The sequence below is a fragment of the Antechinus flavipes genome, chromosome X (assembly GCF_016432865.1).
Source record: "Antechinus flavipes isolate AdamAnt ecotype Samford, QLD, Australia chromosome X, AdamAnt_v2, whole genome shotgun sequence".
Lineage (NCBI taxonomy): Eukaryota > Metazoa > Chordata > Mammalia > Dasyuromorphia > Dasyuridae > Antechinus > Antechinus flavipes.
Window position 1 is genome coordinate 53,960,233 of NC_067404.1, and position 10,789 is coordinate 53,971,021.

General features: G+C 39.1%; 1 long non-coding RNA gene across 1 annotated transcript; it reads left to right on the top strand.

The window, feature by feature from the left end:
* The first annotated feature begins 4,824 nt into the window (after positions 1-4,824).
* On the top strand, positions 4,825-10,331 carry LOC127542627 (uncharacterized). Its single transcript, XR_007948768.1, has 3 exons — positions 4,825-5,069; positions 6,992-7,319; positions 9,831-10,331. It is a non-coding gene; the product is annotated as an uncharacterized LOC127542627 (long non-coding RNA).
* The last annotated feature ends 458 nt before the right edge of the window (positions 10,332-10,789 follow it).

A 10,789-nucleotide genomic window follows, 5' to 3' on the forward strand; every position in this document is an offset into this window, starting at 1 on the left:
AAGGAGGGGGGAGGGGGGAGCGCCTTAAGCTACTGTCGCCTCCTTCCCAACGGGCGGGAAGCACTCGCTGGAAAGCCACGGGGTCTCCCCAGAGCTTAGCGGGAGCTATGGGTGCAACTCATAGGCTAGATCAACTTTTTGAATGGTGCTATGTTGTCATTAAAAACAAAAACAAAAAAACCCCACGCATTCCCAAACTATTATTTTTGTCTTTTAAAAAGTTCATTTTGTTTTACTTTTCAAGTTAAGAAGTATCTTATTTGTATCCTTAGAAATAAATGTGTGCATTAGAAAACATGGCCCAAAAGGATTCTATTCCGACTATTTTCATAAACACCATAAATAAATGGTGGGGGTGGAAAAAATCTTTTGGCCCTCACTAAAACATCTCTGATTGTTATTAACGATCGCTGAGCGTTTTAGTGACGACAGCATGATTGCTTTATTATTTCTAAAAATTTTGGTTCAATACTTTGTGATAGCAATTTGAAGGTCTGGTTCGAAATTCAATTTACATGATTTAAAATGGGTGTCATCTCCATTAGACCGTGAGCTCCTTGAGAGCAAGAACTTTTATTTTTCTTTGTAGCCTCAGCTCTTGGTACGATGCCAAGGATTAAATGCCATTGTTGTTGTTCAGTCCCTTTCAGTCGAGGTCCATTCTTCAGGATACCATTTGGAATTTTCTTGGCAAAGATATTGGTGTGGTTTGCCGGTTGGTTTGCCAGTTCCTTCTCCGGTTCATTTTACAGGTGTGAAGAAACTGAGGCACACAGGGTTAAGTGACATGCCCAGGGTGATACAGCTAAGAAGTATCTGAGACCAGGTTTGAACTCAGGAAGCTGAGTTTTCCTTTCTCCAGGCCGGGAACTCCATCCACTAAAGCACCACATCACTGTCCTTTAAGTAGCATAATGAGTGCTTAATAGATACTCATTGATTGGAAAAAGACATTTGCTAAAAATACATAGTTCCAAATAGAAAACAAGCATCAAGGACTGCATTTACTAAATCATGATATCCATTTTCAATCTCCTCCAACAATGGTGCAAAAACCTTTGTTGACATTCGACTAGTAAATTTCCATTTTCCCTTCTATCAATTTTTTTTTTTAAACTAAAGGTTTAAACAGTGGGTACCAATTTGACACTGATGAGGAAAGTCTTTTGGGTCCATAATATCCAAAAGCTAAGGGCCAGCCGAGCTAGTAAATGAACTTCGGAAGCCCAAGCTTGATATTTGACAAAAACTGCTAGAAAAACTGGAAATCAGGCAGAAGTTGCTTGTTCTTCATTCTCAAAAAGGACCAAAATGACATTACTATGTTGGAGTGAAGGTACAGCATGTCTTGCTGTGACTGATGAGACCAACACAAGCTCTGAAGACTACCACAGCAGGAGCACAAATGGGCCATATGAACATTTGGAGTGGGGATGGCCCTAAATCTGGTCATCTTGTGTTTATTTTGAGGTACTGCAATTCTGCTTTGTTCAGAGAGCCTAGTGACTTCCTTGATGTGGCCACACCATGTGCCATTGTCTCTCAATGGATTCCAGAGTTCTTCAGAGAGATCTTGAGATATCACTTCTTCTGCCCTTCATGTGAGCACTTGGCTTATGTGAATTCTCTGTAAAAATCATCTTTTAGGCAAACCTAAATTTTGGCACTTAGTATGGACAACTCTTGGGAATTGAGCCCTCTGGAGTGGAGTTTGAATGCTTGGCAGTTCGGCTGGAAAAAGACCTCTCACCCGTGGAACAGAAATTAGATTTAGATGAAAAGATCACACTAGATAGCAAATTCAATTTCAAATGGACCTGTCACTTAGCTATAAAAGGTCACATTACAAACAAATTCACTATATAAAGGGGAAGAGTTAATGACATCCCCCCCCCCCAAAAGGGAATTGAGAGGATCAGAAAATGACGAGCAATTCGGATTACAAAAATTAAAACAAACACCAATGCAGTTAAAATTAGAAAGGGAAGGGGAGAATTATCTTTGCGACACGTTTCTCTGATAAAAATCCCATTTCCAAAATACATAAGGAACTGATTCCAATTTATAAGAATAGGAGTCAATTCCCTGGGTTCACACAGCTAGCAAGTGTTACGTGTCTGAGGCCTGTGACAATTGGATGAGGGTTTAGTTTCTAGGGTTACAAAACTTAAAATAGAGAAATGCAGAGAAATGAAACAAATCGGAAAAAAAATGAAAGCTAAGAAATGAAATCTAAAGGTTAGGCTGAAGTGGAACAAAGAGACCCAGATTCCCAAGTGGAGGGAAGATGGAATCAGGGATGAGTACTCACATGGGAGAAATTAGGCATTTTGGATAAACTAATCTCTATAATACCCAATCAATGAGGGCAATAGGGGAGGGACTTGCATTTTGGGTTGGGGAATAAAAGGCTGTGCTTTTGTGCTTCAAAGACATGTCTACTGACTTAGACACTAGCTTTTGCAAGAACGTAAAATAAAATCCTTTCTTGGATTCATCAGAGAGTTAGTGGAGTGCTTGGTAAGGCATTTTGTTTCTTACAGGTCGGATTTGAATTGAGGTTCTCCTGACTCCAGAGCCAGTGCTCTGTCTCCTAAACCAAAATCAAAATTTCAATTAAAATTTTTTTTCTCCTCAACTCCCCCCACCTTGGAGGGGGAAAAAATAAAGAAAAAACCCTTTTCAACAAATTTCTATAGTCAAGCAATACAAATTCCCACATTGGCCATGTCCCCAAAGTGTCTCATTCTGTACTCCTGAATCCATTACCTCTCAAGCAGGAGGTAGTTAATATGCTTCATCATCAGTCCCCTGGAACATATCTAATCATTTCCGAGTCTTTGAAAGTTGTTCATTTATACATTGTTATTCTTACAGCATAAATTCTTCTGGTTTTGTTCACTTTATTCTGTATCAGTTTGTTGGGGTTTCAGAGTGTTAGACCCCCCAAAGTGTTGAGGTTGGGAAAGGGGACTCCAAAAGTTTGAGGTCCCAGACCGCTGTTTCGAGATGTCTCAAAAGAATTTGCAGACTTGGACCCATCTCCTATACAAGGGTCAACGCTTTATTGCAATAGTAACGCTATGAAAAAGTGGACTGAATTGTAAGGGAATTCAGCAGAGAAACTGAAGCAGAGGAGATACATTTATCCAGCTTTCAATCATATATAGATTAATTCTATGCCTCATAGGTACGAAGGATCGGTTAACCAGATTATTACCAGTCAGTAATAAATTGAGGAGTGGTCTCAGGCAGATTGGGTGTTGGGGAGTTTCCTGAGGCGGAAAATCTCAAATCACTGACTTTTTGCCAAAACAGAAGCCCCCCTAAAATTAGGGGACCACAAAATCATATTACATCAAAAGTATATTGGGAAAAAATAAAAATACCCATGAGACATTTTTTTTAAAGTATATTTGGGGTTATGGGCTGGTGTTGAAAGATATCTCAAAAGAATTTGTAATCATAGACCTCCAAATCAAGGGACAGAAATTTAATTACGCTGCTAAGAGCAGACTAAATTACAAGAGAAGTTAGCTAGCCCCCAAAAGGAGTTAGCTATAATAAGGAGAAAGACGCCATGAGGGTGGCTAGCCTTAAAAAGGAGTTACCAAGGATCTACAGTATGAGCAGATCTTTTATAAGGGAACTCTAAGGGGGGAAGGATTGACATCATAACTTGACTTTCTGATGTTGGGGGGAGGCTACCAAAGACCTCCACCTGGTGTCCAGGTCTACTTGAACAAAAGGCTCACTTAAGGATGAAGTGATCCTATCCGTGCTCTTTCCAGCTTGACTCAACTTGACTTGGCTTCCAGATTGTTTACAGTGATTCAGGCTTTCTCGGCTAATGCCCACCTGCTACCCAGGACCTCATCAAGTTCACACAAATCTTCCCAGTGTAAAATTGAAAATTAATATTAATTCTATTTTTTCTAAGACTTTTACCAAGCTAGATTTTATTAATTTTATTTTATTTTATTAAATTAAATTAAAAATTCCTTATAAACTTTACCTACTGACTCCATCCCAGAGAATCTTCTCTAAAGGTCAGGCTTTTTTTTTTTTTTGGAACCCTACCTAGTACCCACTTTCCAGAGAAATTTGATTAATCTAACTGATCAAATATCAATTATTGAATGTAACCATTCTCATTATTCTGAAGACTACTCCCATCACCTGAGAACCTTTGTCTTGGGATTGGGATCGCGTTACCTGGGCTGTGGTTAGAGATTTCAGAAGGGGAGGTGCAAATGATGTAATTTCAATTCTCAGTATATCATCAGTAGCCAATCAGAAGAAGACACTTCATGTCTTGTTGTTTGAGATTTTTGTACTGTCAGTTTGCTCATTGTTATAAAAACCTGTCAGCTAATATATATATATGTATTTTTTTTCCCCTTGCTGAGGCGGTTGGGGTTAAGTGACTTGTCCAGAATCACACATCTAGGAAGTGTTAAGTGGCTGAGGTCAAATTTGAACTCAGGGCCTCCTGACTTCAGGGCTGACGCTCTATCCACTGCGCCACCTAACTGCCCCCAGCCAATATTTTTGATCACAGAGAGAGCCCATTGATTCAATTTATATTGGTTACTGCGAGCCTAATGGGCAGTTAGGTGGCGCAGTGGCTAGAGCTCTAGGCTTGGAATCAAAGATTCATCTACTTAGTTCAAATCCAGACTCAGGCATTTTATTAACTGTATGACCCTGGACACGTTCCTTATCTGTAAAATGAACTGGAGCAGGAAATGGTAAGCCACCAGTATCTTTGCCAAGAAAACTCCAAATAAGGTCACAGATTTTTGAATGTGACTAAAAACAACTGACCATCCATTAAAAAAAAAAACCTAACTAATAAATTGCTCACACTCAGAACTTTGTTTCTCAGTTCACCTTAATTTCACTCTAAGAGTGTGATGACCATGAAGGGTTTGAGGCCTCAGAGGAACCTCTTAGGGAGGGCCCCTCAGGGGATTCAGTTGACATTTTCGCTGTGGGGATTTCTCCAAAGAGGATTGCACCAGAGTCCTGACCACCCCGCCTCCCAGTCCCAATGTTTCCAAGCCAAGGTAAGTTCCCACACTGTTGGGGGAGCTGCAGCTGTGTTTGTCTTGGTGTCTTGTCTGTGTTAGAGTGTGACTGATTGGCGATAATTGGCAATATAAACCCTGGGAAATTCCCCTAAGGAATTTAAATCCTTGAGATTTTTTTCCCTGCTTCAAGATGGGCTCTCAGCTTATGATGAGAAGAATCAATAACCTTTCAGGAAGTCATAAACCTTAGAAAATTTATTTCCTCTAAGGGGAGCCTTAGCTCGGGCCAAGGGGGAGCCATTTGAAGTCTGAACAATTCTTTTTTCATGGGATAATCTTGGTTTTAAAGCTGGGAGGGATACATACTTCACATTTAAGAAAGGGATGAAGGGCAGCTAGGTGGTGCAGTGGATAGAACACCTGCCCTGGAGTCAGGAAGACTTGAGTTCAAATGTGATCTCAGACACTTAACACTTCCTAGCTGTGTGACTCTGGGCAAGTCACTTAACCCTAACTGCCTCAGCCAAAAAAGAAAGGGAAAAAAAGGGATGAGAGAGAAGGGATTACCAAGGTTTATACAGCAAAATCAGCAAAATCAGCAAAATTGGCCTGAAAAGGGGTCTGAGTGTGTGTCTGTGTTTGAAGTTTCCTTAATGGTTTTTAATGTCTGGATATCTGTCTTGTGATTTCCACTTTATTATATTTAAATTTTGTTAAGAGAAAAGTGGTCTCCAGGTTTTATCCTAAATTGACAGCCAAACTTATGCTGGGGAAATATGACTGTGAACCCATTCTTGGAAGGCAGGGGTCAACAGCAGGGCCATGTGTCCCCTCCCGGCCTCCCCCACACACTCACCCCTGCCAGGATTCACTCTTTCCAAAGCACCTGTATCTCTGGGCAACCCCCAAGTTTTTTTTTTTCCTTAGCATCCACTAACTCTCTGTTCTGGTAAGAAAATAGCTCCCAGTTTGAATGCTGTGAACTGTGAGAGGGGCATCCGTTAGGGGACTCCTGAATCTTTATTAGCTCTCTGTACTCAGCCTAGAACCGCATGACCCCATGAGGGAGAAACTCCCCAAAACTTCAAAGGGCATTCTCAGAAGCCATATTCCTTTTTCTTTCTTTTCTTTTTTTTTGCTGAGGCAATTGGGGTTAAGTGACTTTCCCAGGATCATACAGCTAGGAAGTGTTAAGTGTCTAGGATCATACTTGAACTCGCGTCCTCCTGACTTCAGGGCTGGTGCTCTATCCACTGCGCCACCTAGCTGCCCCTCAGAAACCCTATTTCTATTAACTACTCAAGTATCTTAACTAGAGATTGAACTGAAAAAAAACCAGTTTTAACTTCTCCAAGCTGAAGAAGCTGAAAAGGAGATGTCAAATTCATAAAGGAAAAGCAGTGACTTCTCCTGAAGCCTCAAACTAACACGGTGAGGAATCCTCACGTTCATTGCCTTACCGGGACCTTCCCAAGAAGCCATCAGCCTTGTGCATGCTTATTGGTGCTCCTGTATCTTTTTTGTGTTTCTGTGTTGGGATAGAGTAAGTTAACTTTTCTTAGGATCATGAAAAGTCAACATAAAAGCATTGCTGTTTGTCCTTCATTTTTGAAATGATATGTCATCGACATGTGAGTAGATTGGATTTAAAGTGCGTCAGAATTTGATTTTGCTTCTCTTTTTTTTCTTGTGCGGCATGATAATTGTATAAATATGCGTGCATATATTGGATTTAACATATATTTCTACCATGTTTAACATGTATTGGACTACTTGCCATCTAGGGGAGGGCGTGGGAGGAAGGGGGGGAAATTGGAACATAGGATTTTGCAAGGGCTAATGTTGAAGAATTGTCCATGCATATGTTTTGAAAAATAAAAATCTTTAATCAAAAAACTATAAAAAAATAAAGTGGGGGCAGATTTGCACAAAGTCATCGGTCTCACTCTCTCTTCCAGAGTCATCAAAGTCCAGCAGCAAGACAAAAGGCAAGACATATGGCAATGGCCTGGGATGCTGTGAGTGACCTTGGCCTCTTCCATAGCTGACCAAGCTCCTGAGCATCTGCTCCAGCTTCCTTTCCAGCCATCGGAACAATTTGTTTTCATCTGCCCATTCCACGCTTATGATAAGCATGAGCACAGGACATAATCAGACTTAAACATAAACTGGTTGATTGTGTTTATAGATCCTACACTTTTCTGGTACTAAAAAGCTGCTGATTTTGTTTTAGGAGAAAAAAAAAAGATTATGTGTTGTCCTGATGACCTCTTGACATGTAGAGAGGTAGGTTTTTTTTTACTCTAGTTTTTAAAGTGTAAGACTGTTACAGATTAGCATCAGTAAGAGTTCAAACACAAGTTATGATTTGAACTTTGTTCTTGACCCTTTAATCCTTACTTTTAAGTAAATCAAAGGTAAGTTAAAAGTTAAAGAGGTCAAATTGATTTTAAATATTAGAAATTATAAATCCATTTTAAATTGGGTCCTGAAACTAAATTTTGCAGCTTATAGCCACTTCATAGAATTTGAAGTATTTTTTTGGCTGAAGCAACTGGGGTTAAATGAGTGGTCACACAGCCAGGAAGTGTTAAGTGTCTGAGGTCAAATTTGAACTAAGGTCCTTCTAACTTCAGATCTGGTGCTCTATCCACTGCACCAACCGGCTGCCCTTGTAATTTTTGATTTCCAGAAGAAAATCCTAGCTTTTCAAAAAATAGATTGTGCAGAGATGCTAAACATTAAGGCCTAAATTCGAGTGAACCATGTAATGCTTGAGTTTTTTATTTAGTTTTGTCAACCAGTCTCAACCAGAAATCAGGAAGCACTTTTTAAAAGGAATTGCACAGTGTTCTAAAAAAGTAATTAATGAGTTAAAAGGTACATCCTACTGTGTCTAGGAGGGAAAAGAGAAGGAAAAAGAAAAATTTAAGCCTAGGGCCTAGACAAGGTATTTCTATTGTCTGGAAAAAAAGTCATATTGTTAAGATTTGTGAGAGAAGAGGTGGCTAGATTTGTGGAATATGTATTGCATAAAGAAGTATTTGAAAAAATTCATCCTCCACATAAAGCTAGCCCTAGGAAATATTAAATATAGATTATTGCTGTTGAGCTTAATTTTCCAATATTTGACACCATGGCAACATATTTAAAAACTGTGAAAATAAGCTTTTTTTTTCCCTGAGAGAAATAATTATTTTCTATTAAGAACCAATTAGGTTTTTAAAATAGAAACCTTAAATTAGGATTAAGGTTATTCCTTTCTATTTCTTCATTCAAATACCAGCCCTTGGGGGCAACTAGTTGGTGTAGTGGATAGAGCAGGAGCCCTGGAGTTCAAATCTATCCCCAGACAGTTAACACTTCCTGGCTGTGTGACCCTAGACAAGTGGCTTAACCCCGATTGCCTCAGAAAAAAAAATACCAGCCCTTTGTAGGCTCTCCAGCCAGTCTCTGAAAGACAAGGTTGTTGGTGAGATTGCCTAATGCTTGGGGTACATGCTTCTTGGTCTGATCTCACCCAACTAGGGGCTCTTACTTTTGCTTATACTGTTTTATACAAAATCTAATCAGGTACATTCTAGCCCTAAAGCATTGGGTCCTTGTCATCGTACCTTTCTATTATAGTCCGGGGGGGGACCCAGCTTATGAAGGAGAACAGAGGACTCTGAATAGACTTGGATTCCTTTGACCAAACTGCTGAAGGCAGCTGAGTCTCATGATCAAACCACAGTATGACTTTCAGCCCACTTCCTCATTTGAAAATCCACCCCTCAGTAATTGTTCACCAATCAGGGTTGATTTTTACCTGTCAAGGGCAGACTCTTTTCTAATGGTATTTAAGCATTCAGGGATCGCCATGGTTGGATCTTTGATTAAGGAGAGAGACCAGTGACCATCATTTTGTTCATTATTAGCTAGCCTAATCAATAAATTGATTCTTAATTACCCAGAAACTCCATCTCTCAATATTTTCATTCATCACAGCCCTTAATGTATATGTTGAATAAGACTTCTCTATTATTGGCCTTGGATGCAATTTTATATATATATCTATATCTCTATCTATCTATCTATCGATAGATAGATAGATAGATAGATTGCCCATATCGTGTATCAATTTGTACAAATTGGGAACCATTGAATTCGATCTCTTTTCTATTCCCTGGGCTCTCACCTCTAGGACTGCTATTTAAGGTAGTGTTATCAGAGCGAGACCAGACTCTTTAGAGCCTTTTGCCTGGCCCCAAAATCATGATTCCCTACCAGCCTCCCACTTACAATATCAGAGTAACAAACTAACAACAGGAGTTTATAATATTTAGCCCAGCACATTTTGAGCTGCTCTAATAGTTGGGAATTTAAACAGGTAAAGTCCTATATGTATTTCCCTTCATTTTAATGTGAGATTTATTTGCCTTATGTGATTTTATTCACAAGGAGCTATATCTTCCTATTAGGATAATTGGTCAGAACTTATTACCTTTCCTTGTTATATCTGTTTCCCAATCTAAAAGGTAATCCACCTCCCCCTAGAGTTGTTACCTTTTTACTGGGTCTTTAATGAAATGTATTTTGCACTAATGCCTTTCCAGATTATAAGGTTTGTAAGCTTAAAAGCCACTTGTGATAGAATGAATGGTTTTCTATGAAGCATGATTTGGGAGTACATTTATCAACACGGTTGGGATCCGTGCCTTACCCTTATTGTTGTTGTCTTCCAATCATGTTTCTGAGATTTCTTATATTTGACTGGAAATAATGCTGTGTAAAATTGTGTTAAATTCATCTCTTCAGATTGCCCTCGCCTGCAGAGATGGTCAGCACTGCTTAGCTTACAGGAACTGATGCTGAGTGAAATGAGCAGAACCAGGAGATCATTGTACCTGACAACGAGGAGATTATAAGATGGTCAATTTTGATGGACGTGGCTTTTTCCAACAATGAAATGATTGAGACCAGTTCCAATGATCTTGTGATAAAGAGAGCCATCTGCACCCAGAGAGAGGACTGTGGGAAATGAATGGAAATCACAACATAGCATTTTCACCCTTTTTGTTATTGTTCGCTTGCATTTTGTTTTCTTTCTCATTATTTTTCCTTTTTGATCTGATTTTTCTTATGTAGCAAGATAATTGCATAAATACCTATGCCTATTTTGGATTTAACATATATTTTTATCCTGTTTAACATATATTGGATTACTTGCCATCTAAGGGAGGAGGGGAGGGGAAGGGGGGAAATTGGGACACAAGGTTTTGCAAGGATTAATATTGAAAAATTATCCATGCATATGTTTTGAAAATAAAAAACTTCAGTTAAAAAAAAGAATCCTCTTGACTCAGTTTCTTAAACAAGAAATTTTCCGACCTAGTTAAACATAAACCTGTCTTTCGTACTCTGTGAATAATTTTTTTGCTTTCCTACATTATTGGATGTCAAGTTACTCATGCCTGAAATCAAAGAGAACTTGAGTGGTATTATCTCCCTGCTGTGACTATGTCCCTCCTTATTTTCCTTTTATAGCAAGTTTCTCAGAGAAGGTGTCCAGCAATACATCTGAGCTACTGGTGGTTCATATTAAAAACACTAAGAAAACAGTAGGGAATATCATTCCCTAACCAACTCAATAAAAAGAACGTTTGAACTTGTCACTCCATTAAAATTGTGGGTTCATGTAGAAAAATGGATTTCAAACTGATATAGTGATACTATCTTCCCAAAGGGAGATGTAAGATAAAAATATGAAAAAGACG